The 26,902-nt window shown below is 39.2% G+C and overlaps 1 protein-coding gene across 1 annotated transcript in view; it reads left to right on the plus strand.

The window, feature by feature from the left end:
- Positions 1-2,581: 2,581 nt before the first annotated feature.
- RNF2 (ring finger protein 2) overlaps positions 2,582-26,902 on the plus strand; it is a 48,686-nt gene continuing 24,365 nt past the window's right edge. The window contains exon 1 of the mRNA XM_063105175.1: positions 2,582-2,769. The gene's annotated coding sequence lies outside the window, so the exon portion shown is untranslated. The remainder of the gene's footprint in view (positions 2,770-26,902) is intronic.

The following is a 26,902-nucleotide window of genomic DNA, read 5'->3' on the forward strand; positions in this document are numbered from 1 at the left end:
GGGTCTGGGGCACCAGGTGTGCAGGTTCCAGGGGACCCAGCCATTCCCCAGGGGGAACCCAGGCTTCTTGGGATGAGACCCTGGCCCACTGCAGGCAAGAGGCTGCAAGGCTGCAATCTGACCATATGCACCGGGAGGGCCGGTCTGGGCAGAGGCATGGCAGGGCTGCCCCAGGGGGTGGGAGGAAGAGGAGCCTACATTGATTTAATATACAATTAAAACAAAGGGGAAGACAATGTAAAGTTCCTTACATGACAGTCAACTCTTCACAAGCATAGAGAGTTTATTTCTGAAACCATAACTTTCTTGAAATCACTCAAGAGAACCAGTGCTATGGAACAAACCTTGTTGGAGTTTTTTTCATTGCATCTAGAAACCAAGTGGTGGGGTCAGGGTGTTTTACATTGGTATTGTTCACCAATATCCCCACTTCTGAACTCAGTTCAGTAACTGAAGTTCCCTTGCAGATGTGTGGGACGACATAACTAGTTCTGGGCAGTGAAATGTGATCGGTGATCTTTTTCCCTTCCAAGTTAAGTCTGTGAAAAGTTTGGAGGGGCTCTTCAGTCATTTTCTTTCTCTGAGAATGAGTTACTGTGTCCCAGGTGATACAACTACAATGTGGTGAAGTCTCTGTCAGTCTGGTTCCTGGAGTGACTGTAAAAGAGTGAGTCTGATTCACATGAAGCATGAGCAAGCAATAAACTTCTGATGTGTTAAGGCATACAGATTTGGGGGATGTTTGTTACTACACCATAACATAAGCTTTCATGATTAATATAGTTAGGGAGGATCTATAGTACTCTCAGTGCCAAGTTTGTGAGTAAGAAATAAAATAGATAAAATGAGTTCCATTAATTTGTCAGTAGTGTCTTTCATATTAAGATTGTTAGCTTGAGGTCTAGCTTTTTAATTACACTTAATACAGATATCCCATAAGTTTTCCATTTATCCACATATTCTCCTGTGAGTCTTTTTAAAGTAGTATATTTAACTTTCATCCATAAAGTTGCTGTGCCTTGTACGAATGATCGCTTTTCTCAGCATCAGTTGAATTGCTTAATCTAACCACACATCATGATTTTCAAAAGCATTTTAATTAGAGCAAAAGATTCTAAATTATGAACATCCTGTCTTCCTTTACGTGAACTACACATACAGTTGTCATGAATGAAGAAGGGAGGTGCTTCTGCTACTGCACTGTCTCTACAAAGTGGACTCTCACAAGAAAGGAGAAGTAGAGCTTTTCTGATGATTTTAATTTTTGGTTTTTTTCCACATTGGAGGATGAGCTTGACCTTGAAGGGCTTGTAGAGTCAGAATTGTCATTCCTTATTTAAAGCTATGGATAGTAGATGAGTTTTCAAGCCAATGAAGAATAATGCTTTGCTCTTGTTTACTTTGATGGATTGTTAAGTAGCATACATAATGTGCTGTCTTTAATATTTTCACACCTGTCTTCTTTCTTTTCACCTATCCAAGGCTATCTAAGATCAGTTCAAATCCTTGCTCCTCAGGAAATCGTCCCTGAACACACCACCTGGAATTGATATTTTTCTTTTTCAAATTCCTATGCAAATTCATATCATTTATTTGGAATCGCATAGAGAGTTTTAGAGAGTTCAAGATCTGGAAAGGACACAACAATCATTCAACACAGTCCTCTCATTTTGCAAATACGAAAATAAAGTCCAGAGGATTTATGTAATCTACTTAAGTCACACAGTTAGACGCACATTGGAGCCTATAAACCTAGTTTGCCCAATTCCCCCTGCAGTCAATTCCTTTATGCCACAAGTGCCTTCACATTTACCATCTGACACTGTTGGTTATTTTTTTGAGAGAACATGACATCTCACCAATACATCTTGAGGTCAGGGAACTTTCATTTTGTTATTTGTTCAGCTCTTAATTTATACACATTAAGCACTGAATAACTTCTTGTAGGCTAACTGGTTGTGTTTTAGGTAATGATTACAAGTACTTAATCTATCTATTACCTCGTATATCCTCAGGTTCAAAAGGTAATGGAAGGGGCCAAGGAGGTAGGAGTAAGACAGCAGGAAGGTAAACAAGAGCTGACGAAAAGTCAGAATGCTGAAAGACGTCTAACAATGTACTGTACTTCGAGTTCAAGGTCATTTTCCCTGGAATAACGAGAGCTTACAGGTTTACTCTGCAGGAATGAGAAGTGTGTGTTTGCTGGACGGGGGTGGCAGGGTGCCGGAATTCTGGTGAAGTTCTGGGGGTGAAAGCCGAGTCAGGATTTCTGCCGGCTGGGACGGGTGTAAGACACGACGTCACGGGAGAGCGGTCTGCACCCGGGCCCCCGCAGCCGGCCAGGGCGGCGCACTGGAGGGGCCGAGCACAGGCAGAAGAGTTCCCGGAGCGGGGACGTGGAGTACGAGGCGGCGCCGTCGTCCGCGGGCGTGGCCGGGGGCTGCGTCGGCCGCGGTGGGCGCCGGGGGCGGGGCGGCGGCTCCCCCTCCCGTCGCGCCGGGGCCTCCCCGCGCCGCGCACGTCCTCGTCCCGCGCCTCCGCCCCCTCGCTCGCTCGCTCGCTCGCTCGCTCCTTCCCGCCCTCCCCGCAGCGCCGGCCGAGCCGGCTTCCCCTCGGTCTCTCATGAATATTGAGCGGCCCCTGTTGTATTTCCCGAGCTCCATTGCGGAAGCTGAGGCTCGCCATATTGTGCGGCGGCGCCGGCGGCCGCGGCGGCTGATACCCGAGTCTCGCTCCGGCCGGCGGAGCCCCAGGCTGGGGCAGGAGCCGGTGAGTGGAGCGGGCGGGCTGGCGAAGGTGGCGGGAGCGGCGGGCTGGGACGTGCGTCCGCGCGGCGGCCCCGCAGCCGGGGGTGGGGGGGGTGAGGGTGTCCGCGGGGGTGTGAGGAGAGATGGCGTCCCCCCACCCCACAGTTGCTCTCGGGGCCGGGATGGCGGGGGAGGCGGCTTCTCATTGTTTCCGTTTCTTCGAGGGCCTTGGGGAGGAGGGTGAGCCCGATTTGCGGGGGACCCAGTCGGCGAAGCCCGGAGATGCCTCCTTCCACAGCACAGCACGCGCTGCCCGCTCAGCGCCGAGGCCGGGGCTGCGGGGCGGCCGCCTCGCCTCCCCGGGCGGGGGCCCCGGCCTCTCCGCTGCCCCACTCCCGAGGCAGACGGAGGGGAAAGCGGGCTTTTTCTCTGGGCTTCCCCCTCGCAGCCGGGGATGTGTGTCTGCACCGTGGGGCTGGGGTGGGGCTGGAGTCGGGGTTCCTTGTGGGGCGAGGAGACCCCTTCTGCTTCGGACATTCCTGCAGTGCCGCCTCCCGCCCGGAGTATCTGTTGCTCGCTAGAGCCGCGAGCTTACCCCGGAGCGGTGTGGGGGAGGGGGGCTTGGTCTGTTTCTGCTGGAAGCTTCGCGTTTTGAATCCCGTATTTTACGCTGAGATCCTTGGTACCCGGTGTCGCCGAAGAGCCCTCGTCTGGTTGTCAGGATCATTTCCCTCCTACAGAAGTCGTTTATCCTGTTCCTAGAGATGCTGTTAGTCAAAACTGGTCTCTCAAACTTTGAGATTCGTTGCGATTATTTGCCCGGTAAGACCAGTTCTAGGCTCACCTCCTTGAAGCCCCTTTGGGTATCTTTTCCGAGGCCCTAGGAAGTTCTTGAGAATGTGTGCCTCTGCGTTGCAAGATGGTTTGGAAAACGTCAGGTTTCTTTGAGGTGTGTAAAGAAATTTGTTTGCTGTAAAAAGGATAGATACGCATTCAGCGTTTTAGTTATTTTAAAAATTACTGTTACTTTAAAAATTAAAAAATCGAGACGTGGTTTCAGTGTTTTGAACTGAGGATTATGTTTAAAACTAACGTATGAGCGATTTGCGTTGCATAATCTGCTTTTAATAGGTGGAATACTTAGTGTAATTGGTAGATAATCAATCTGCTTTGCATTTGGCGTAATTATTAAATATTTTAATAACTTAGATTGGTGTTAGATCTTGGTTCTTGAAGTGAAGTTTGATTTCTTTGATAGATGAAGAACTTACATGGCAGCAATATAATTCCTGGTTATTCCTTTTTTCTCTTGAAATTTCTGCTTGTCACAATCAACAGGTATCTTTTAAAATCTTGATTGTACACTTAACCTATTTTTTAGTAAAATAGTGGGTAATTATGTAAGACTCCCTTTTTCCAGGGGTAGCACAGCAAGTGTGGCCCCTCAGTTTTCCTAAGGATTTTAGTTATTTCCCGCAGGTACCCTAGTGAAAGCCACGTTTGAGGTTAATTATAATACATGGAGAATTCACGAGAGAAAATTTCCTGAGTCAGAGTAGTCCGTTTGAATGTTTAAAAAATAAGCTAATGGTCCTCAAAAGCGTTGCATAGAAAAATTTCAAATTAGAATTATTAACATAAGGTAAACAATGCAGATGTTCATAATACTGGGAATTTTGAGTTTTCCTCTCCCTGTGTGGAGCACTCAGCTAGCTTCCAAGTTTTAGTGGATAGAAATATAGACCAGGTCAGCAAACATGTTTGGAATTTCATGTGCCTGTTACTGACCTTCAGTTTGTGGTGTCAGGTCTATCTCTTTATTCTGGTTTTATTCATGATTTGTGTCTATATTATGCAGTCTCTGGAATAAAGATGATATATATATACCTCGGGAATAATATATAACCAGATGTTTCGGTGACAGTTTCATTTCTATACATTATCAAAGAAGCATAATTCCTCCCAGCAAGAGAAATAAGTTAACATTAAAATGCACTTTATTAAAATTATGGCTGTGTATGACTTAAAGCATTTCATAGTTTTGTAATGATTCATTTATTCTGGAGAAACTAAAAATGCATCACAGTTTGTAGTTTTTTAAAAAGGAAAAATCTGTGAGATTACACTGCACACATGCAGATCTACAATTGATTTTTAGTTAGTGTTGTTTGTTACACACTGGAAGACAGACCTTTTCATCAGACACCAGTTGTTTAATTTCTTGATTTCATTTCTCTGACATTTTAGCTATCATAGTAACTTAGTGACTATTTATTTGTGTTTAACTCAGTAGATCACCATATAATTTGGGGCACAAAAGTGTAACAGCATTTATCCTGTTCATTCCTTAAAGGTCCAGACATCCTGTCCTTTCCTCCACTTGGTTTCTCCACTTTATGCCTAATGTTTCTACTGGGTTTTCTGGTATTTTTTGTTGTGGGGAGTACAGTTTGGTTGGTTTTTACATACACACACGAACTGTGGTAATGGGACTTTTAGGCAGGAGCTAGGTGATGAATCCCTGACTTTATAGGTTGGTAGAGGGCCCAGTTTTATGCTGTGTGAAGGAACTCCACTGGAACTTGCCACATTCTTAATTCTCTTTTGCCTAATGGGTGTTGGGTAACTGAAGTGGATCAGTAGGACTGAGTTTAGTGATACGTCCTGTTGAATGCTTGGAAGCTATATCTAGTTCCAAAAATTTTGAGTTGCTACTTCTACATGTCTGCCATTTGTCATAATTTTAAAAATCAGTTTATCTGTATTAAGTACAGTAGTGAAAATTTATTTTGGAAATTAATCTCAGATTAAATTGTCTAGTGAGGGCATACTATTAACTGAAGTAACAGACCAAATGAGAAATGTCTAAGCATTTTGTTAATTTGTTTTCAGCAGAGGTGTTGCTTATTGGCTGTTCTGTAAGAGGTATTTCTTTTTGTTTCTATGCTATAGAGTGGAGTTGAACTTTATGAATAAGTTAGATTCTAAAGTCAATGTGTAAAATGAAAACCACATGTAATAAAAAATTACTCTTGCAAATCTCTTAGGAAGGCAGAATGACTTACCGGTAAGTTCAACTCAGCTTTAGTGTTGGAACAGATTGCTGTTTCTTTCTTGAACACTAGATGAAGTTAGCTTGCATCTAGGGGCTGCATAGAACAACAGTCACCCCCTGCCAAAAGTGTCTTTAAATACAAGAATCACATTGGGCATGGTGTCATGCTGCTCTGTTAGAGGCATGTGGGAAATGAGACCACTGGGAAACAGATCAATTCTACCATCTCACAGTATCTCTAGGATATATGTTCTGTAGTAAAAGGAGGTGGGTATGTGTGCTTGAAATAGCTTGCACTATTTAAATTATTTCTCATTTCCTCTCTTTCCAAAGCTGGGTAGTTTAAATCACAAAAGTTAAGTGGTTTTTTTATGCTGCAACTTGACGAGGGAAATTTAGAGGGTTTCAAGTTATCCTTTATAAAATGGATTTTATCTATAAAATAACCCCAAATTTCATTGACTTTCCCCTTTACTGAAGCAGCAAGATATCTCAGAGGAGAACAGTTAGAATCACTATTTTAACAATGTATTAGGGTCCAGTAGAGAAAACAGAAACTTGATAGGAATTTCAACAGAGTGGATTTAATATAGGGAGTTGGTTAGATGCGTGTAAGAACAGAAAAGGAACGTTACAGTAATCAGAATGTACAAGTTCAGAGAAGGTTCCGTGGACCTGGCATTGAACCATTGAGAAGGTTTGCATTGTTCAGCTGCTGCTAGTACATATGAAGGCATGTGATAAGCTGGTCTGGGAGCACCAAAAGAAGCTGGAGTCTGGAGCCAGTTCTGCTGCCAGGGCCAGGGACTGCAGTTGCTACTTACAAGAACTGGAATGACATCCCCTCGCCCATCTTCCTGTTTTCCATTCTCCATTTACTGCCTCTGTCGGCAAAACCTAACAAGAACCTGGGTGGCAAAGAAATTAAATATAGTGGCTTAGTCTCAGCCCCTACACTGTAGAGCAGAATCTGGAAAGGTGGTTTTGGAGTTGAGAGGACAGTGAGTTAATGACCTGCACAGATAGTGTAGGTTAAAGTATAAAAATTTGTGTAGGGAATCCTGTCCACCTTTTCTTTTCAAAAAACATTTTGATTATCTTCTGTGTGCCAGACCCTGTGCTAGGGATTAGGGGTAGAAAAATGAATCAAACAAAGTCTCTGTTCTTGAGGAATTTGCAGTCTAAGTAGAGATGACAAATAAACTTATGGTACAGTGTGTTAAATGCAGTAACACGCGAGTGACCTGTTTGGGAGCCCAAAGGCCGTACCAACCAAGAGAGTGCCTCCTCTGCTTAGCTAGACTTAAGGACTGCTATTTTTCTCCTGTATCCTGATCAAATCCAAACATTTTTTCTGACTTCTGTGTTCAGCCCAACTCTATGAAAACTTTCTCTGAGATGTCTCAATTTTGTCACATAATCATAATCATTATTAGTTAAGCATTTCATTATTATAAGCATTTCTCTGTGCTTTCTTCATCTGTTATAAACCATCACTTCCTCTGCACTTTTAGCCTAGCTGAGTTTTGTGCACAGAGATGTTTGAGAAATATTTGCTTTTGCAGTGGATAATGGAAATAAAATATTGATCATCACCTCTGCAGACACTGTTTCCTTATTCCAAGGTCATTAGAAAATAGTTTGTGTAAAGTGTTATTTGATTTTACAGCTGTGAGAACTGAAAGGGTAAAATAATCAGTTAATTTAAACTGTATAGCACTAATAGATGATCTAGAAATGCGACTTTGGGTATCTGATATGCTGTATTCCAGAGCCAGCAATTTTGACAGAGATTCCTTTTGATGGCTAAATAAAAATCCTCTCCTGCCTCTTTTCTTATTTTAAAAGCTGATGATCTAAAATTTCACAGTTATTTCTGAGGGAGGGTGGAGAGGAGACGTCCCTCATCTTATTTCCTAAAAATAAAATATCATGCAGTTTCTTTTTACATTGTTCTTTTTAATTGTCCAATTTTCATCTCCTTTTTTCTTCCTACTTGTATTCATTACCACTGCTCTATTAGCTATTGTGAAATATGCAAATCTGCAGTATTTCACTTTGACTTCTACCTACCTACTTACCCTCCTATCAGTTTATTTATTTATTGTGGCAGGCAGGTATGGGGATCCTAACCCTTGACCTTGGTGTTACAACACTGTGCTCTGACCATATTTTGACTTCTTTTTAGAAGTGTTCTGCTTGAACATTCCATGGTTGTTTTTCCCCACCATACACACATTGATTTAATTTAAAACTAACTGATTCTTCACTTTTTAAAAGATGTATGTCTCCATGCCAGTAATTTCATTAAACCCTCACTATTTACAGTATTTATTATATAGAGCCTAATTCAGTCTTGGACAGCTGTCTGGGGACACAGCCAAATGTTTTATAGAAGGCATTACTGTAGTACAGAAAGGTTAGTGTTGTGTATAGTAGAAGGAGCTTCAGAATTGAAGGCAGGAGACTTGATTTCTAAGTCTGGTTTCACTACTAGCAAGATTCTTGGCCTTTCTGAGTCTGTTTTCTTTTCTTTTAAAAAAATAATACCACACTTACTGACCTTACAGATTATTTGTAAAGACATGAGGAAATGTAAGTAAAGAGTTGTTTTTTATTTAACACAGCAAAGCAGATTGTAAATATAAGGGTTGTATGTAAAGAAAGAGAGAGATGTATATAGGTCCATGGCTTAGATCCAGGGCATAGTTTTGTCTCTACTTTCAAGTTTTTGAGTTTCCATATTTAAAAGAAAGTTGTTAGGGTGAAATCAGGTGTGGGAGGAGTTGTAGAGGTACTATAATCCTTGTTTTCCCAAGTCTGGTTGATAGTATAGCACCTTCCCCCTCTTAAATAATTGTCTTTTAAGGATGACAGCCTTAATTTCTTTTCACCAGGGTTAAATATCTTGCTTATATTATGAGACAATGCTGCAACCTTTCATTTTATATGTAGAAACAAAACTGCCACTTTGCAGATTGTTTAAATGACAATGGCCTGAGATAGTAGGAAAAACAGATGCTATTACTGTTTTGGCTGGAAATTAAGTATTGTAGTTTTTGTTTTATATGAGAGTTATTTTACAATATCTGTTTCAGAAAATCTGCTGTATTCATTTCTTAAATGTAATTTTTAATTTTGGAAAATTTGTAAAAAGTAGAAGGAAAAATCCATACTTTTAGTATTAAAGTGCTCTTGCATTTTGATGCATTTCCTTTTGGAAATTTTTAGAGGATGGTTTTGTTTAAAATGTAGTTTTAACTGTATTTTACATGAAGATCTAAATTTATGGGTATTTTAAAATCTAAGTTCAGATATCATAAACATTTTCTATGCCCTATGCAGTTTGGTAACCTTTTAAATGATGGTGTAATATTACATGTGGATGTACCGTAGTGTATTTAACCAGTTCCTTTGTGGTTGGTTCATAAGGTTCGTTTTAGCTTTGTGTTTACGTCGATGGTTGGGAGAGTCAATTTTCATTGTGGCAGTGGGATGGAAGTAACTTTTAGCAGTAGCTGTTTTTTCATAAGTTTACCTTTCCCAGAATGAATCTGTAACTGTCTTTGATGGCAGTAGCTTGCTGTGCAGTATAGCTGACGAAAACTGAGAAGGAGTTAGAGAAGATAACCTGTTTCTCCATTTAGGTTTGAGAATTTTTTTTTTTTTTAGATAGTGTGGAGCAGGTGTTCTTGGCCTTTAGTCCAAGTATCTCTAAGGATTCCTCAATACTTTGAAATTTTGTGTGTGTGTGTGCTTTTGAATGTCTTTTTTTTCTCCCAGAGGTAAGAATTCCTCACTTTCATCAGATTCTTAAGAGGTGTGTGGACCGAGAAAAGTTAAGAAGAGTGGACCTACAGGATTTTTGTTTAAAAGTGCATGTAGAGGGAAAACTATTAAAAAGTGCTTGAAACAGTGTCTGTTGTATTGAATTAATGTTAGTTTTCCTTTCCCTTTATTGCTCAGTAATGTATCAGTTTTACTTATGAGAGAATGGATTTTGCTACTTTAGCTATTTGCTTTTCTTTATTATGGTATTATTATGGTTTTCTCTTTTTAACATTGATTATTTGAAGAACTTGCATTAACATTATCAAAGTCTAATTGCAAATAAGTAGCTTTGGCCTACTGAGCATTAAAATATACATAAAAGTATTTTTGTTAATGTTTGGAGGTCTTTGCATTATTTTCAGAGCAATAGATTTTTTAAGATTATCTCATAAAACATGCTTATTTTAAAAGAGACGTAGATCTTTGTATTGACTTGCTCAAAGTTATGTTGACTTCCAGTATATATGGACTGTACTAATTTTGCTATTTTTGTGAACCTAAAAATTATGCTAATCTTTAGATTCACCAGAGCCATAAGACTTCTTTCTATCCTTAAAGTTTCTAGTTTCTTTTTTCATGCTTCCTCTTCCAAGTACCTGGCTTTCTTTTAGCCTTTGAAACATCTGGAGCTACTTCTGCCAGGACTAAACTTTTTTGATGCAAGTTGCAGAAATTGGGAGACAAGGAAGGCCAGAAAAGAAAAATAAATTGGTTTACCTTTTGGAATTGTTTCAAGAACACAAAATGAGAATTGAGGTCTCCCGAATCCCAGTCTGGCTGCTATTATTCCCTATAATAGTTGTTTTGTTCTGTTTCTTTTTCTGCAAAAGAAAATTACCCTGTGTGTCAAAGGGACACCACAATCACATTATTTACTCCTCTATTCTTATCTATTATTGTCTTAAAACAGATTGTTTAAAATCTCTGTGTATTGTAATATAGTAACAATAATAATGAGAATTGAAAAATGGAGGGGGAAAACCCTACAAACTTCTAACTACTCCATGTTATGTTCTGGAATGTAACTTTTACATAGTTCTAATTGTGGCACCACAGATGCAAATTAGTGGTATCTGTCATCACTTTACAGTTATTTCTAGTCATTGCATATGGTATTAATAATTATTTTTAATGATTGAAACATTTTCCTGGTTGCAGAGAACATCTCCATGTTAATGGTATTATTGTAGTAGTAGTGGTAATAATAGTATGTTTGGTGTAGTGGTTAAGGGCATGACCTTCTTAGTCCTGGGTTTGAGTCTTTCCTCTGACATTCACCATGAGACCATTAAGCAAACTGCTTGCTTTCTTGCTTGTTCATTTTATATTTTGGCTTAGTTTCCTTATTTATTAAATGAGAGCAATAATAGTATCTACTTCATGGGGATGTTTTTTTAACATTTTGTATAAAGTGGTAAACACTGTAAATATTAATAGCATTGTTTCCTAGGACTGGGGTTACTGGGTCAAAGAGTATGATTTTTATTTTATTTTATTTTATTTTTAGTTTTTATTTCTAGAAATGAATTGCCTAGCTGCTTTCCAAAAGATTATTACAATTGCTGTTAGGAAAGTGTGGAGACATCAGCCTTCAACTTTTCCCTCTCTTATCTTTTTTAACCTATTTTCTTAGGTCACTACCTCCCCAAAATTTAATTTTTGAGCAGGTTATGCCCTTCTCAGACAAGTAGAACCTGCTAGTATATTTTCAGTAACACAAGACAATGTTGCTGTGACTTCTTATGTTGTTACTTGCTAAAGCTAACATTGGCCCTTGATAGATATTTCTTTTCCCAGGGAAGGACATAAAAGTGGTATACCACTTTTCATAAGTTGTTGACAAGTTGTTGACTTCTGTTCTGGCATATGGTGAATGGACTGAGTCAGTAGTTAGACTTTTCCTTTTTTTAGCTTTGTCATTGATTATAAGTTTATGTAAATCTTTAAGCTTTGCCTTAGTCGTGTTTCAAACCTTCATCTCAAAGATAGAGGTACTGATCTGTTTGTGTCATTAAACCTGCAGATATTTGTTTCTTGGGGGCCAATAGAGTAACGGTCAGCAGTCAGTAGTAAGCTGATTACTTGCTACCACATCAGTGTGCTCCCTTGTTTACAGGTTTTTGTTATCTGGGTAGGGATGTGAGATGAAGTTGGTAGCCTCCCTTGCTTGCTTAGGGACTCAGAATTTTTTGGTTTTGCTTATTAGTAAATTTTTAATGTCCTTCGTGCCTCTTGGTCTTAGGGCACTGGGAGAATTAAAGGTAGCCCTCTGTAAGAATGTGGTGAATTTGTGGTATAGCATTGGTGTGTGTCTAGGGCTAAGAGCCTGGATTATGCCAAAGTCTGAGGTCTAAATTACTAGTGGGTTAGTAGTTTTGCAGTAGTCACCAGATTCAAATAATTGAATGAAGCAGTGGACAAACAGAGGTTGAAACATCCTTAGAAGAGGTAAAAAGTGTAGACTGGCAGATGAGGTCCAGGAGGTAAAGTAACAGTGTAAGGAATAGGTCTTGTCAGAGGGAGAGACAATTAAGGGTTAAGGAAGCAAAAATGGAAGGTTCTGACCAAATTGGGCAAAAACGAAAAAATAACACAGGAGCAAAAATCAAACAACCCCCCCCAGATATACAGCCTATAGCACCAAGGATATCAGTACTTGATCAGAGGAAATCTATATAGCTAGCTCATTGTTTCAAGTATATATGTAATTAAGGCAGATGGATGTGGAGAAATATGGGATTACCTGTTCTCTTTATGACAAGGAAAAAAATGCAGAAAGCTTTGGCTATGACTTGGGAAAAAGAAAAGATTGGAGGAAACAACTAGTTGTGGTTGATTGAAGTATTCAAGTTGAAAGAAGTTGCTAAAGGTAAAATATCTTTGCTCAAGGGAACGAGACTGACATTAGGGCACTGTACTGTCAAGAACATTTAAGCAAGCAAGCTTTGATTCACGGGATATTAGAGGTAAGAGGGCTCTTGAGGCTACTTAATATAAAGTCTTATATTTACAAATGAGAAAAGTGGATCCTCAACTAAAGTGACTAGCCCTAGTTCACCCAAGAATTTAGAAGCAGAGGTTCTTTACCATTAGAGTGTATTTGTAGAAAATTTGTGACTACTCCTGTTTCAGTAACTAATATTCTTATCAGATTGTCTCCACCTAGTGGACACAGTTGGCAGTAAATATTTTACAAGGCTGAGAACAAACATGGGAGAAAACTGCTAGGGACCACTTTATTAATTGCTTTTGAGGAAGAGGCAGCCAGCCTGGTGACAGTTGTGTTGGTTTTGCAAAAGAAACGGTGGAGACAGTGTGTTCGATGATTACTTTCATATTTACAGCCTTATTAAGAAATTTGTATACTTTGTATACCTGAATCAGGCAGTTACTTATTGTTGACAGTGTGGAAAGTTATAGTGTGTTTAGCTTATGTTTTATAGTTTTACATGTGCGTACACATGCGTATTATATAAGCATAAAATATGTGTGTACATATTGATATAAAAATTTTTTTCTTTCTTTCCCCATTTTTGTTATGAGTTAAAAGATAGTATGCTAACTAACAGTGGAGAAGAGAGAACTAAATGATGTTGGGACAACTTGCCAATTACTTGGGGTGGGAAAGCTAGATCCCAACCTCTTAAACATAAAAAAAGAAACTCTGAGAGTATTAGAAGGAAGTATGGGTGGATGTTTTTATAATTTTGGTGTGGGTGATCTTTTCCAGAGATGGCATAGAGGAAAAGATAAACACACTAAAAATGTTTGCAAAATAAAAATTTTTGTCCATAAGAAGTCAAAGACAAAAGACAAAGCAGCAAACTGGGGGAAAATATTTAACACTTGTGACAGGCAAAAAACTAATAGAAATGAATTTTAATAAGTAATTGATAGACAAAAAAATTGCTAATAAATCTGTGAAAAGATACTCTATTTCACTCTTGATTGAGGCTTGCAAATTAAAACATCAGTGAAGTATCATTTCCCACTTACCAGATTAGGCAGGCTTTAAAAAAAATGTTACTAATCCCTAATTGGTACAAATGTAAATTGGTATAGCAATTTAGCAGTATTTGTCAGAATAAAAAAATTTACCTGTCCTTTGATCCAGTAATTCCACTCATAGGAATTTGCCCTAGGCAACTTTTTGCCAAGCATAACTTCTTATTGTAAAAGTTAAAGTCAGCAAAACATACATTAAACCTATGAGTGGATGAATGAATGAATCCTGGGCCACACCTTCATTGGGGGAAGGTTTCAGGAACTTCTCATGTTATTTGGAAATGCTAGGGGTTTCTTAGGTTACGAAAACACTAATTTTTACATAGAACAGTGATTCTCAACCCTGTCTGTGCATAAAAACCATTTGGCTGGATTTCAAGCCACACTGGGGTCCAGGGGATATTGATTCATTTGGTCTGAAATGTGACCTTGGTATCAGAATTGTTAGCTCTCCAGATAATTCCTGTACATGTGCAAACAAATTTGAGAACTACTTCTCTAAAGAAAGACTGTTTTTCTTATGAAAACATTTAATTTTCTTTTGGCAGAAGACAAGACTCCATTGGGGAAATAAACTGAAGGTTGTATTTTTCTTCACCTTCTACCACTTTGCCATTGCTTTCTCCTGATAATTGGGGTTGAGCTGGTGTATTAGTCTGTTTGTGTTGCTATAAAAGAAATACCTGAGACTGGGTAATTTATGAAGAAAAGAGGTTTATTTGGCTTACAATTCTGGGACAGCTGCATCTAGCATGGGCCTCAGGCTGCTTCTACTCATGGCGGAAAGCGGCAGGTAGTCGGCAAGTACAAGCAGATTACATAGCAAGAGGAAGCAAGAGAGAGCAGAGAGAGGAGTGCCAGGGTCTTTTTAAACAACCAGCTCTTGCAGGAACTAATAGAGTGAGAACTCACTTGTTAATACCCCCTCCCCTAGGGAGAGCATTAATCCATTCATGAGGGATCGGCCCCCATGACTCAATCAGTTTCCAACACTGCCACATTGGGGATCAGATTTCCACATGAGTTTTGGAGGGGACAACACATCCAAACTCCATCATTCTGCCCCTGGCCCCCCAAAACTCATGTCCCTGTTACATACAAAATACAATTATTCCATCCCAACAGTCCCAAAAGTCTTAGCTTGCTCCAGCACCAACTTAAAAGTCCAAAGTCTCATCTGAGACCAAAAGCCAAAATTCTTCCAGCTGTGAACCTGTAAAAGTCAAAACCAAATTTATCTACTGCCAAAATACAATGGTGGAACAGATGTTAGGTATACATTCCCATTCCAAAAGGGAGGAACAGGCCAGAGAAAAGGAGAAACAGGCCCCAAAGAAGTCCGAAACCCAGCAGGGTGGACATTATGTCTTAAAGCTCCAAAATAATCTTCCGTAACTCAAACTCCTGCATTCTGGGCACACTGGGGCATCCGGGCCCCCAAAGTATCAGGCAGCCTCACTCCCACAGCTCTGCCAGGTGCAGCCCAGTGGGCTGTGCTGGTGCCTGTGGCTTTTCCAGGCTGGTGTTGCACATTGCCAGTGGCCTTACAGTTTTGGAGTCCTGGTGGCAGCCCTCCTGCATTGGCTTTACTAGACATTTCCCTGGTGGAGGCTCTCCGTGGGGGCTCTGACCCCACTTTCCTGTTCAGCATTGCTCTAGTAGATGGCCTCTGTGGTGGCTCCGCCCCTGAGGTAGGTCTCTGCCTTGGTCCCCAGGCTTTTCCATACATCCTCTGAAATCTGGGTGGAGGCTTCCAAGCCTTCCTAGCCCTGGCATTCTGCGAGCCTGCAGACCTAATACCACGTGGACGCCACCAAGGTTTCAGGCTTCTACTCTCCAGAGCACAAACCACACTTGGGGCTGCTCCAACAAGAGCAGCTGGGATGCAGGGAGCAGGTTTCCGAGGGCAGCTGCACCCCAGGTCTGTCCTCTGGGACAACTCAGTCCTTCTAGGCCTCAGGTCTTGTGATGGGTGGGGCACCCTTCCAGACTTCTCAAATGCCTTTAGGACTTTTTTCCCATTGTCCTGGTTATTAGCGTCTGGCTGTCTCACCACCAAGCTGTCTTTAGTAACCAGTTTATCTGCTTCACCCTGGCATTTTTCTCCTGCTCTCTGCTTCTCTACCACATGGCCAGGCTGCAAATTTTCCAAATCTTTATGCTCTGCTTCCCTTTTAAATTCTGGCTTTACATCATGCCTTTTCTGCCATAACTCAGCATAGGTTGTTAAAAGTAACCATGCAGCTTCCTTAATACTTTGCTGCTTAGAAATTTCTTCTGCCAGACATTCTGGTTCACAGCTCTTAAGTCCCACCTTCCACAAAGTCCAAGGGCATGGACACAATGCAGCCAAATTCCTTGCTGTGGTGTAGCAAGGGTTCTCCTTTGTCCAGTTCCCGATAAGTTTCTCATTTCTGTCTGAGACCTCATCATCCATATGGTCTTTACTGTCGATGTTTCTTTCAACATTCTGGTCACAGCCATTTAACCAATCTCTAAAATGTTCCAAAGTTTCCCTCATCTTTTTCTTTTCTTCTGAGTCCTCCAAATTCCTCCAACCTCTGCCCATTACCCAGTTCCAAAGCTGCATCCACATTTTCAGGTATCTGTGTAGCAACACCCCACTCCTCGGTACCAATTTTCTGTATTAGTCTGTTTGTGTTGCTATAACTGAATTACCTGAGACTGGGTAATTTATAAAGAAAAGAGGTTTATTTGGCTTATGATTCTGAGACAGCTGCACAGGCCTCAGGCTGCTTCTACTCATGGTGGAAAGTGGCAGGCAGCTGGCGGGTATAAGCAGAGTACATGGGAAGAGGAAATGAGAGAGCAGAGAGGAGGTGCCACGGTCTTTTTAAACAACCAGCTCTTGCAGGAACTAATAGAGTGAGAACTCACTTGTTAATACCCCCTCCCCTAGGGAGAGCATTAATCCATTCATGAGGGATCGGCCCCCATGACTCAATCAGTTTCCAACACTGCCACATTGGGGATCAGATTTCCACATGAGTTTTGGAGGGGACAACACATCCAAACTCCATCAGCTGGTGTATTAGTTTCCTGTTGTTGCTGTAACAAAGTACCACAGTTTAGTGAGTTGAAACAATACAGATTTATAACTTTACAGTTCCAGCAGTCAGAAGTCCAAAATGGGTGTTTCAGGGTTAAAATCAAGGTGTTGGTAGGTCTATGTTCCTTCGGGAGGATAATTTAATTTCCTTAACTTTCCTATCTTCTAGAGGCTGCCTGCATCCCCTTGGCTTGTGGCCCCTTTCTCCATCTTCAGGCTGGCCAGCTGCCTTGCATCTTCAGATTTCTCTCTTTGACTACTACCCCTGCCTCCTTCATCACATCTCCTTTCTCTGACTCTGCTTCTGTCATCATATCGCCTTGTCTGATTTGTAAGGACATTGTAATTACATTCGGCCAAACCAGGATAATCCAGGGTAATGAAATGTCATGATCCTTAATTTAATTACATTGGCAAAGTCTGCTTTGTCACAAATTCTGGGATTAGGACATGGACAATTTGGGGGCCCATTATTCAGCCTACCATAATTGGAGAGTTAATTCAGAAGGACCTTTAAAATTTACAAATGGAGTATTTTAGTGTATCTTATATCAATATCATATTGTAGCCCCAAAGTAAATTAACTTCTATATAGTTATGATTAATGTTTATTTCCCCCTGCTGCAATCTGCAGTTTCTCCTTTATTGTTGGGAATAAATGTAGGTGGATAGGATAGGCTGGCTTGTCTCATTTTTATTATAATAATAATAGCTATCATATGTTCTTCACAGATTGCTATTAAGTAGGAACTTTATTTCAGCACTGACAGGATTTCATACTTTGATTTTTTGGGCTTGTGTCTCAGAAGAGTAGTTTATATAACAGAGTTAGGATTCACCAGTAGGTTTCTTCCTGCCCAGTAGTATTGCCCATGAGTTGTGTTTGAACCAGATGCAGGTAATCTGTAACATTGGTATATGGTGGAATAATTTTGAATAGCACTCATCCAATACCTGTGAATTCATTTAACAAGCCCAGAGTTTCCTTTGATCCTTATTCCATTTTTTCTTTTCACAGAGCATGTTCTTTTCTGTGGTAGTGTTGATTGCAGTAAGCTGAAATTTCCCATCCAAACTTTTCATACTTTAGATGTGTTTATTCTTCTGGACGACCTGCATGTACCTTACATGCAAGAAGTCCACAAGTGAATTCAGCCTTTCATTCCTTCTTGGAAAATGTATACCATTTTCTGTTCTTTTTATTTATTTTTTATTTAAAAAAAATTTTTTATTGTGGTAAAATATACATAACATAAAATTTACCATTTTAACCATTTTTGAGTGTACAGTTCAGTGGCAGTAAGTACATTAACATCGTTGTGCAACTGTCACCATTATTCATCTTCAGAACTTTTTCATCATCCCGAACTGAAACTTCGTACCCATTAAACAGTAACTCCCCATTACCTCCTTCCCTCAGCTTCTTGTAATCACTATTCTACTTTCTGTCTGTGATTTGACTAATCAAGTTATCTCATATAAGTGTAGTTACATAATTTTTGTCCTTTGGTGTTTGGCTTATTTCACTTAGCATGATGCTTTCAGGGTTTATCTGTGTTGTAGCATATGTAGAAATTTCGTTTTTGAGGCTGAATAATACTTCATTGCATGTTTATCCATTTGTCTGTTGATGGACATTTGAGTTGTTTATATCTTTTGGCTATTATAAATAATGTTATTATGAACATGGTTGTACAAATACCAGTTTGAGTCTGTGCTTTCAATTCTTTGGGGTATTTACCTAAAATTGAGATTGGTGGATCATATGGTAATTCTGTGTTTAACTTTTTGAGGAACTGCCATGCTGTATTCAAAAGCTGCTACACCATTTTCTCACCAGCAGCGCAGAATCCAGTTTCTTCACATCCTTGCCAAGGCTTGTTAATTTCTGCGCGCGCGCGCGTGCGTGTGTGTGTAGTTTTATTATTGTTTTTTATTTTTATTTAAAGAATAGCCACATAGCCGTCCTAGTGGGTGTGAAGTGATATCTCACTGTGGTTTTGATTTTCATTTCCCTAATGATTAGTGATATTGAGTATTTTCTTATGTGCTTTTTGGCCATCTTTGGAGAAAATATCTGTTCAAATCCTTTGTGCATTTCTGAATTGAGCTGTTCATTTTTTTGTTGCTGAAGTTCTAAGAGTTCTTTATATATGAGAATACTTAAGTTCGTGGAAAAATAGAATTTTTGAAGGACCCTTGTGTTGGGCTGAGTCACAGACCCCTCATATGCAGGTTGTGAGCTAGGTAATTGGAAAGATCCTGGGAGCTGCTGGCAAGGTTGACATGCTTTATTCGGACACGAGCTCAGCCCCCAGACTCCTCAGCAGCAGCAACAGCAGCTTACAGCAGATCCAGCAGCAGCAGCATGGCCTCCCGGGAGTGTTCTGGGGGCCCTGTGGATCAGAGCCATTTGTCCTTTATGCTTAAGTCATATAACCAAGGGACACTTGGGTGTAAGATAACCAAAGAACACCTGGGCGCACATGCACAGTTACATCAGACAATAACCAAGGAACACCTGGGTGCACGTGCACAGTTAACATATTTACATTAAACAGGCTAGGTCATGCTAGGCAAGATTCCGAACATCTGAGGGAGCCTGACTATTTGTCCATTTCATTTTCCTTACACCTTGTATATTTGAGGGTTTATTTCTAGGCTCTCTATATTCTATTGGTCTTATATGTTTGCTTTTATTCCAGTACCACGTTATTTTTGATTACTGTAGCTTTGTAGTAAGTTTGAAATCAGGAAATATGAGTTCTCCAACTATGTTCCCTTTTTTTCAAGAATATTTTGGGTATGTGGGGTTTCTTGAGATTCTGTATGAATTTTAGGATGGGTTTTTCAATTTTTGCAAAGAACATTGTTGGGATTTTTATAGGGATTTCATTTAATCTGTAAATTGCTTTGGGTAGTATTGTCATCATTTCACTCATTTAATAGTGAACTACCTGGAGTTTGCCAAATATACCATGCTGAGTTGTGCCTTTGCTTACTATGTTGTTCCTTCTACACTGCTTTACTTTCCTCATTTGGTTAACTTCCACTTAACCGTAACTTCTTCAAGGAGGAGTCTCTTTCTCTAGGAAACTTTTTTTGATTTCTGCTCTCCCATTAGACTACTTCTTTATGCTAAATTGTGTTAAAATCATGTTCAGAGCTTGTCCTCCCCATTAGCCAATAAACTCTTGGAGGTTCTCAATAAGTGATAGTGATAGCTCTCAATAAATGTTTCCTAGACTGTTGAACTCAACTGTTTTTCATTATGGGTATGTTGATTTCTAATACGGATAGACAAAGGAACTAATATAACTAGTGTTGACTAATATTAGACCTTGATAGCTGTTTCCCAAAACCTCAGAGAAAGACTAATGTGGGGTGGAGGAGGGGGTAAGGTTAGGGAAGATTAGACAGTGATGGGTGCTGGGAGAAGTATGGTAGGAGGGCATGGATCACATTAAATTATCAAGTCTGCATTTTAAATGAAGCTTTAAAAATCTTAAAAACGTTTATTTTCCCTGTAACAATAACTGAATTATAGAGAGACCAGAAAATATTAAACTTATTACCAGTACTCAATAACTTAATTAAGACTAGATAAGGAAGATTTGGCAATCACCTTTGGATGGTTCCTGCTCTGTGTTCTATAGTGTGGAAAATATAGAATCCAATTAGGAATTGATTATATTAACTTTTTAAATCAAGAAGCTATTAGCCTATCAAAAATAACTTAGATGAATATTCCAGATGTTTAGTACAGTGACAAGTTTTTCAGTAAAGAACACTTTATTTGTGTCTTTAGAAGCTTACAGAAATTAGTGTCTGTCTTACAGCTGTAGTTTTAGATTAAACTGCTAGAAGTGGCTTTTATGAGGTAATAGTTACTGCAGGCAGTGTTATGATGGCAGTTGGATGGCTTACTCAATTTATTATTGCTCCCTGGTTTGCCTAGTATTGAGTAAATTTCTAAAATCTAATGCCTAGGGCCGAGCCCGTGGCGCACTTGGTAAAATCTAATGCCTATATATCCTATAAGCAAGCAACGTTTTAATTAAGGAAGAAATTGTTTGCTTATTCACATGTTGTATAATACAATGCAAGAGGAAAAGAAAAATGCTAAAGATTGGGCGAGTTAATTTGATGTTTGTTTGTTTGTTTATTTTACTCTGTTCAGAAGGGACAATAACCATGGAAGAGAGAGATAAATATCTTATTTAGAAAATAAAGAGAAAGCTTCTTAGTTTTCTTTTTTTCTTAGTGCTTAGGGAAGCATATCTCAAACAAATGAAGAAAAATGTCTTATAGGAAAATGGGATAATCTGAGTAATTTAAAAGTGATTGTACTTTCTGATACTTCTTTCACAGTATAAAAACAAATTAAGGAAACATCTTATATAGGATAAAAACTTATGTGTTGTCTGGGGATTTGGTTATGTTCATGGGTGTGTTATAGTGACTCTTACCTTTGGCTAGTGTAGTAGGCTGAAAAATGTCCCCTAGATGACATCCCCATTCTAATCCCTGTGACCTGTAAATCTTACTTTACTTGCAAAAGGGGTCTTTGTATATGTAGTTACTGATTTTGAGATGAGATGATCCTGGATTATCCAGGTGTACCCTAAATGTCACCAAGTGTGTCCTTATAAGAAAGGGGTCAGAGGGAGATTACAGCCACAGAAGAGAAGTAGTCTGTGTGACCACAGAGGCAGAAATTAGAGTGTTGTGGCCACAAACCAAGGAATGTCAGTCTCTGGAGGAAGTGTGGCCCTGCCAATGCCTTGATTTTGGCCCAGTGATACTGAATTTGAAGTTCTGGCCTCCAGAACTGTGAGAGAATAAATTATTGGTATTTTAAACCACCAAATATGTGGTAATTTGTTACAGCAGGTATAAAAATCTAATATAGCAATCATTCTTCAAAGTGTAAATGGACATTTCTGATAACCCCATTTACCTAAACTCTTTCTCTTATGGGGAGAGATTATAAATCTCTCTTATGAGTGATTTATAATTCACTCATATTAGTCTGTAGTTTTATTTCAGATAGTCTGAATAGACTGGGCAATTTTTTAAAAATTGTGATTGACACATTGTAATTGTACATGCTTATGGGGGACAATCTGATGTTTTGATAAGACTGGGTAATTTTTATGATTAAAGCAGCTAGTAAACATTTTTAGGGACAGGACTCCTGAGAATTTAACTCAAAATAAGTTATATTTAAAGTTCCTTTTTTGAGAAAAATGTTTTATCCAATCTGGAAGCTTTCTTGTGACTGCTTAAGTAGGTAAGAGTACAAATCAGACACCTAAAATTTTAGAACACAGAGTCAGCTCTTTTGCCTGCACACCTGCCATTTAATATGAATTTCTTTTTCACCTATGCTATAGAAAATATATAGTTGATGTTCCTATCCAAGAATTGAGTTATGAATTCCCTGTGACCCAGCATGTGCCGGGCTCTCACTTGAGACCTTGGCTTACTGAGGGTGACCAAAGAATAAAGGCCATATATGTTCACTTTGCTTTAGACCTATATCCTTAATCTTCAGACAGCAATGTACCTAGCCTATATTATATTAATCCCCTCAAAGATTGTGTGTGCTTTTGGGAGTGAGGGGGGATAATCCAAGAAACATTTTGTAAAGAATCCACAAATTTCTAATGAAATTCGAACCAGAAATATCTCTATCTGATATGTTTCTTTTCCTGTTAAACTTCTAGGAACCACACTTAGTATTTAGCCACATACTAATGGTAAACAACTGATGAAGAAATCTGCCTTTTCTGGCAATTTTTGTTTGTTATAAAATAAGCCTTAAATGAGTAGTCTTGAATTAGCCTACTCCATTGATTTTTCTGTCTTATGAGGCACGCAACCAAAGGTTCTAGGACTTCCTTTCAGTATATTTGTCTCTAAAATAAACTTACTCTTTTTGAAAGAAAATTAATGTAAAATTCTTAATAAGTTAGGGGGCAGCTAAACAATTTTTTTCCCTAGTCTTTCACATGTTGGGGAGGCTGAGAAATAATGTTTCTTTAAAGTAAAATAAATAAAGGAGATTATATCCTCTCAGTTTTATGACTATCATTTATGGAATGTGCCAGGCACTTTATATGAACATTTCATTCAACTTTGCCAGTGACCCTGAAAATTTTTATAACTTTTTAGATTGGGGGAAAAAAAGTCTTGAGCGGTTGAGAAATTTGCCTGTGAATCTGCAGCTAGTCACTGCCAGACCTAGAATGCAAACCAAAGCTGATCCAGTTCCAAAGGGCTTTTACCATGCTTTCTAGCTGTCCTGTTTGTTGTACCATAATATAAGTACATCCCTAAAATAAGAAGTTCTCTGTCCTTATTCTTGAGGAATTTATGGTTTAGTGGATATATTTTTCTTGAATGATCTCGGGAACAAATGTATGGTCTAGTCAGGGGGTTTGAGAGTCTTGAGGTCCCAAAGATTAGAATTGTCTTCACTTTTTTTTCCACATGAACCCTGTTCTTTGATGCAGCTAACCTCTGTAGACTTGACTGCAGTTTTTTCATACTCTCTGCAACCAATTTAAGGATTGTAGCTTAGGGATGGGATAGAAATGGCATTTTAGAGAGCTTCTACATTATTTTGTTTGCCAGGTACTGTAAAATGAATATTTATGTAGAGACAGTGTTATGATTAGTGGTTAGGTCCCTAGACTAGTCTTCAAAAGATTAACCCATAATGTAATTGAACTTGTATACAACCACGGATTTTCCAGTAGTTCAGACACATTACTTAGTATATTTTTAATGGAAAAACTTAGAATGAAAACTTCAGTTTCTAGTTGGGGACTTAATGCACTTTTGTTCTGAAAAAATAAGTTTTATATTCATTTTCAAATCTTATTAGAACCCAAATTAAAGGATGAGTAATAGAAACCAAATTCTGTATGTTAGAATAAATTTTTAATAGTTATATGTATTCATATTATCGTGAAAGTAGACGTATGGTCATGGAGCAAGAACAGTTTATTACAGCAGTAACCACATCAGTTTCCCTTTGCCCTAGTTCTTCCCCTAGGCAATGCGATGAGACCTGGATTCATTTGGTAGGTGAGGAACCAGAAAATATGAATCTGGGAACTTGTACACATGTTATCTAACTCCTCGTGAAAGAGGGAGATAGACTTTTCTTCCCTAATATGAACAAATAATCCTTGGGAACAGAAGGGGGAGAAGGATCCTAGGTTCATAATCTTTGGAATGCAAATGAATGTTTAGGGGCGGAGGGGGGAATCAGACAAGTCTTAGAGTTTACAACTCCTGAAATATCTCCGTAGTCTGGAGTTTCATCCCCCCTGAAATGTAAACCCATACCACTAAAGAGGTAAAATCTCTTACTGTTTATTTAGTTATCTTTAAGTTTCAAGGCTTGTCCTTTGAAGAATAGCTTTCTTTGCTCAGAAATTCCTGCCTATGCAGAAACATAAAAATATTTTCTCTTCACATAGTTAAATCTTTCTTTTCTCTTACCCTTTCCTATTTTTCTGGTACCAGATTTCTTTGTTTGAAGGAGTGGTCCAAATGAAAGAACTCAAGTGGCTGTTTTGTTGGTACAACTTATAAAAATGCTAAGAGTAACCCCAACATGCATGCATTGCCTTGGTAACCCTGGAAGTCACCCTGATGGATATGGTGGAGTCAGCCTAAGGCTTAGTTCTTGTCATCACTGTCTCCCAGGTTGTGCTTGTCGGAGATACTCTGCCATGCCAGATTCAGACCTCTTTCCCCCACCCTCCCATCTTGGGTTATATGGTCACCCAATTCTTTGGTTGATTTCACCTGCTCATTCAAGTAATGTGTCTTAATGAAGTCACACAGGTGGGAAGTTTTTGTCAGTGGCCGGTTTGACTGCTTCACACTTTTTTCCCAAGTGTAACCCACACTCCATCCAGTCTGCTCTCCCAATTGTCATGTTATGGTTTCTTGGTATTCTAAAGGAAGATTAGGTGCCCTCTGTTGGTTGTGCAGCTTCATCACTTTCTCAGCATGTTTCCTCTCATTAGAAGGTGAAGAAAATATTTGGCAAAGTTCTTCAGAGCCACATCATTGCGGTCAAAGTAGTAAGACATAGATAGATGAAGGTGATGTAGAGCTCCAGGTTGATCTGGTGGTTGATGGCCTGAGTGTCCTGGTAGTAAGTTCTGGTGCACCTGGAATAAGGATGCAGGTGGCTGAGAGGTGGCAGTGCTGAAACTTCAGTGGGAGTCTTGGGGCAGTCTGAGCGTGCTGTGAAGAGATGGCACAGGGCTGCCTCTGAACTGCTAGCGAGGGTGGGTTTCATCTAAGCACTGTTGAAGTAAGGAACCAAGGTGACTCTCAGCCAAGAATGTCTGGCCTCAGATGTTAATTTGAGTGACTTTTTAGTCATGATAAAATGTGAACTATTAAGGTTGTCTAATTTGAGCTCCCCTCTTTAGTTATCACCATTGTTGAGTTCTTCGGCAGATAGTTATTGAATAACTACTATATGTCAGGTACAGTGCAATGTATTGGGGATATGATGATGAATAAGATAGACAACTACCCTTCTTTCAAGAAGCTTAGAACTATAAAAGTGCTATCGTGAAAGAAAAGGAAGTTGATGAAAGAATGACAGAATTTCTTTCAAATGCATGAGTGAGTGAGTTATAGGATAGTCTTGGGGGAGGAAAGTATTCCATTCCAGAAGGACAAGCTAGTGAAAAGACTGTAAAATGAGAATGAGGTTGGCAAGATTAATAAAGGGAAAGATGTCGAGTATGCCTGAAACATGGTGAACAGAACTCAAAATCACAAACATACATTTAGGTGTTTGGATTTTTTAATTCCTTAAATAGGATCGTATTATGCATTTTGCTGTATAACTTGCTTTTTTTTTTTTTAACCTAACGTGTATTGTATGCATATGTTGAGTTCCATGTCAGAATGTACAGCTACATATTATTCTATGGTTATATCATAATTAGCCATTTTCCTATTGACATAGACTTTTATGATTTTTTGCTATTACAAACAGTGCTGTGACCACTATCCTTACCATACTTTATTGTATACTCATTATGAGAATTTTTGTTGGGTAAATTACATGGCCAAAACTGAAGTGCACTAATATTTTTGACACATATAGGCTGCTTTTGAAACTGGGACAGACGTCCATTTCCCCTAGCTATTTCCCTGACCCCAAGCAGAGCAGGCCTTGGCTGGGGTAAAAGGGAAAATAGCAAAAGAAAATCTGCTTGACCAAGCAAGATGGGCTGGATTCCTAGGAGAAGCAATAAATTCAGAGTAACAGTAAGATAAGAGTAAACCTTAACTTGCCTGTAGCCATTAACTTCCCACCCAGTACCACTTGTTCCTATAATTATAAGTTGCTGAAGTCCAGTTTTCCATCAAGCTGGAAGAGATGACCAAAGATCACAAGGAGAATTTATGAGTTGGTTTTACAGAAAGAATGAATGCTTTCAAAGAAATTGCAACCACCGGATAACCCAGTCCCAGCTGCGGTTTGCGCCAAGGAGCGTGGTTGCCTAAGCTCTTATCTGGAGACATAGAAAACAGACCTCTTAACTTCCCCAAGACTCCCTCTCCCTTACCTCAGTCCTATAAAATTCCTTGCCTTCTGTTTCTATGATAAGATGGATCTGAGAAATTTGGGCTCACCCTTCTCGTTTTGGCCAATTCAAATAAATCTTTCTATATCTCCAAGCCATGTTGTTTCTGTGTTTGATTTAGCTGAGCATGTGGTACTTGTACCTTGAATTTTGGGTTCTGGCAACATTCTGAGAGGTGAAAATTCAGCCAGCACAGTACAGTGAATGTAATTTTTTGATTTGGCCAGAAAGCAGACATTTGCCAATTTTTAGAGGGTTCCGGTTTGTTCTTTCAGTATATTCTTTTTCATTGGCATCTATTTTTCAATTACTATCTTTTGATTCACAGCAGTTAACTTTCTTGAATTTTTAAAAGAGGATACATAAATATGATTATTTTAGATTTTAAGGTACCTGTGTGTGTTAAAATGCATATTGTACTATGGTTCTAAAAGCTGATGTTTCTAAGATAATGACATCAACCAGTAAATTCTTAATTATATGTGATCAAAGATTATAATAAAGTGGGGAATGTATCTACTGCTATGATCTGCTTCTACTCACAGCACTTCTGACACTA

The sequence above is a fragment of the Cynocephalus volans genome, chromosome 8, assembly GCF_027409185.1.
Source record: "Cynocephalus volans isolate mCynVol1 chromosome 8, mCynVol1.pri, whole genome shotgun sequence".
NCBI classification, from domain to species: domain Eukaryota; kingdom Metazoa; phylum Chordata; class Mammalia; order Dermoptera; family Cynocephalidae; genus Cynocephalus; species Cynocephalus volans.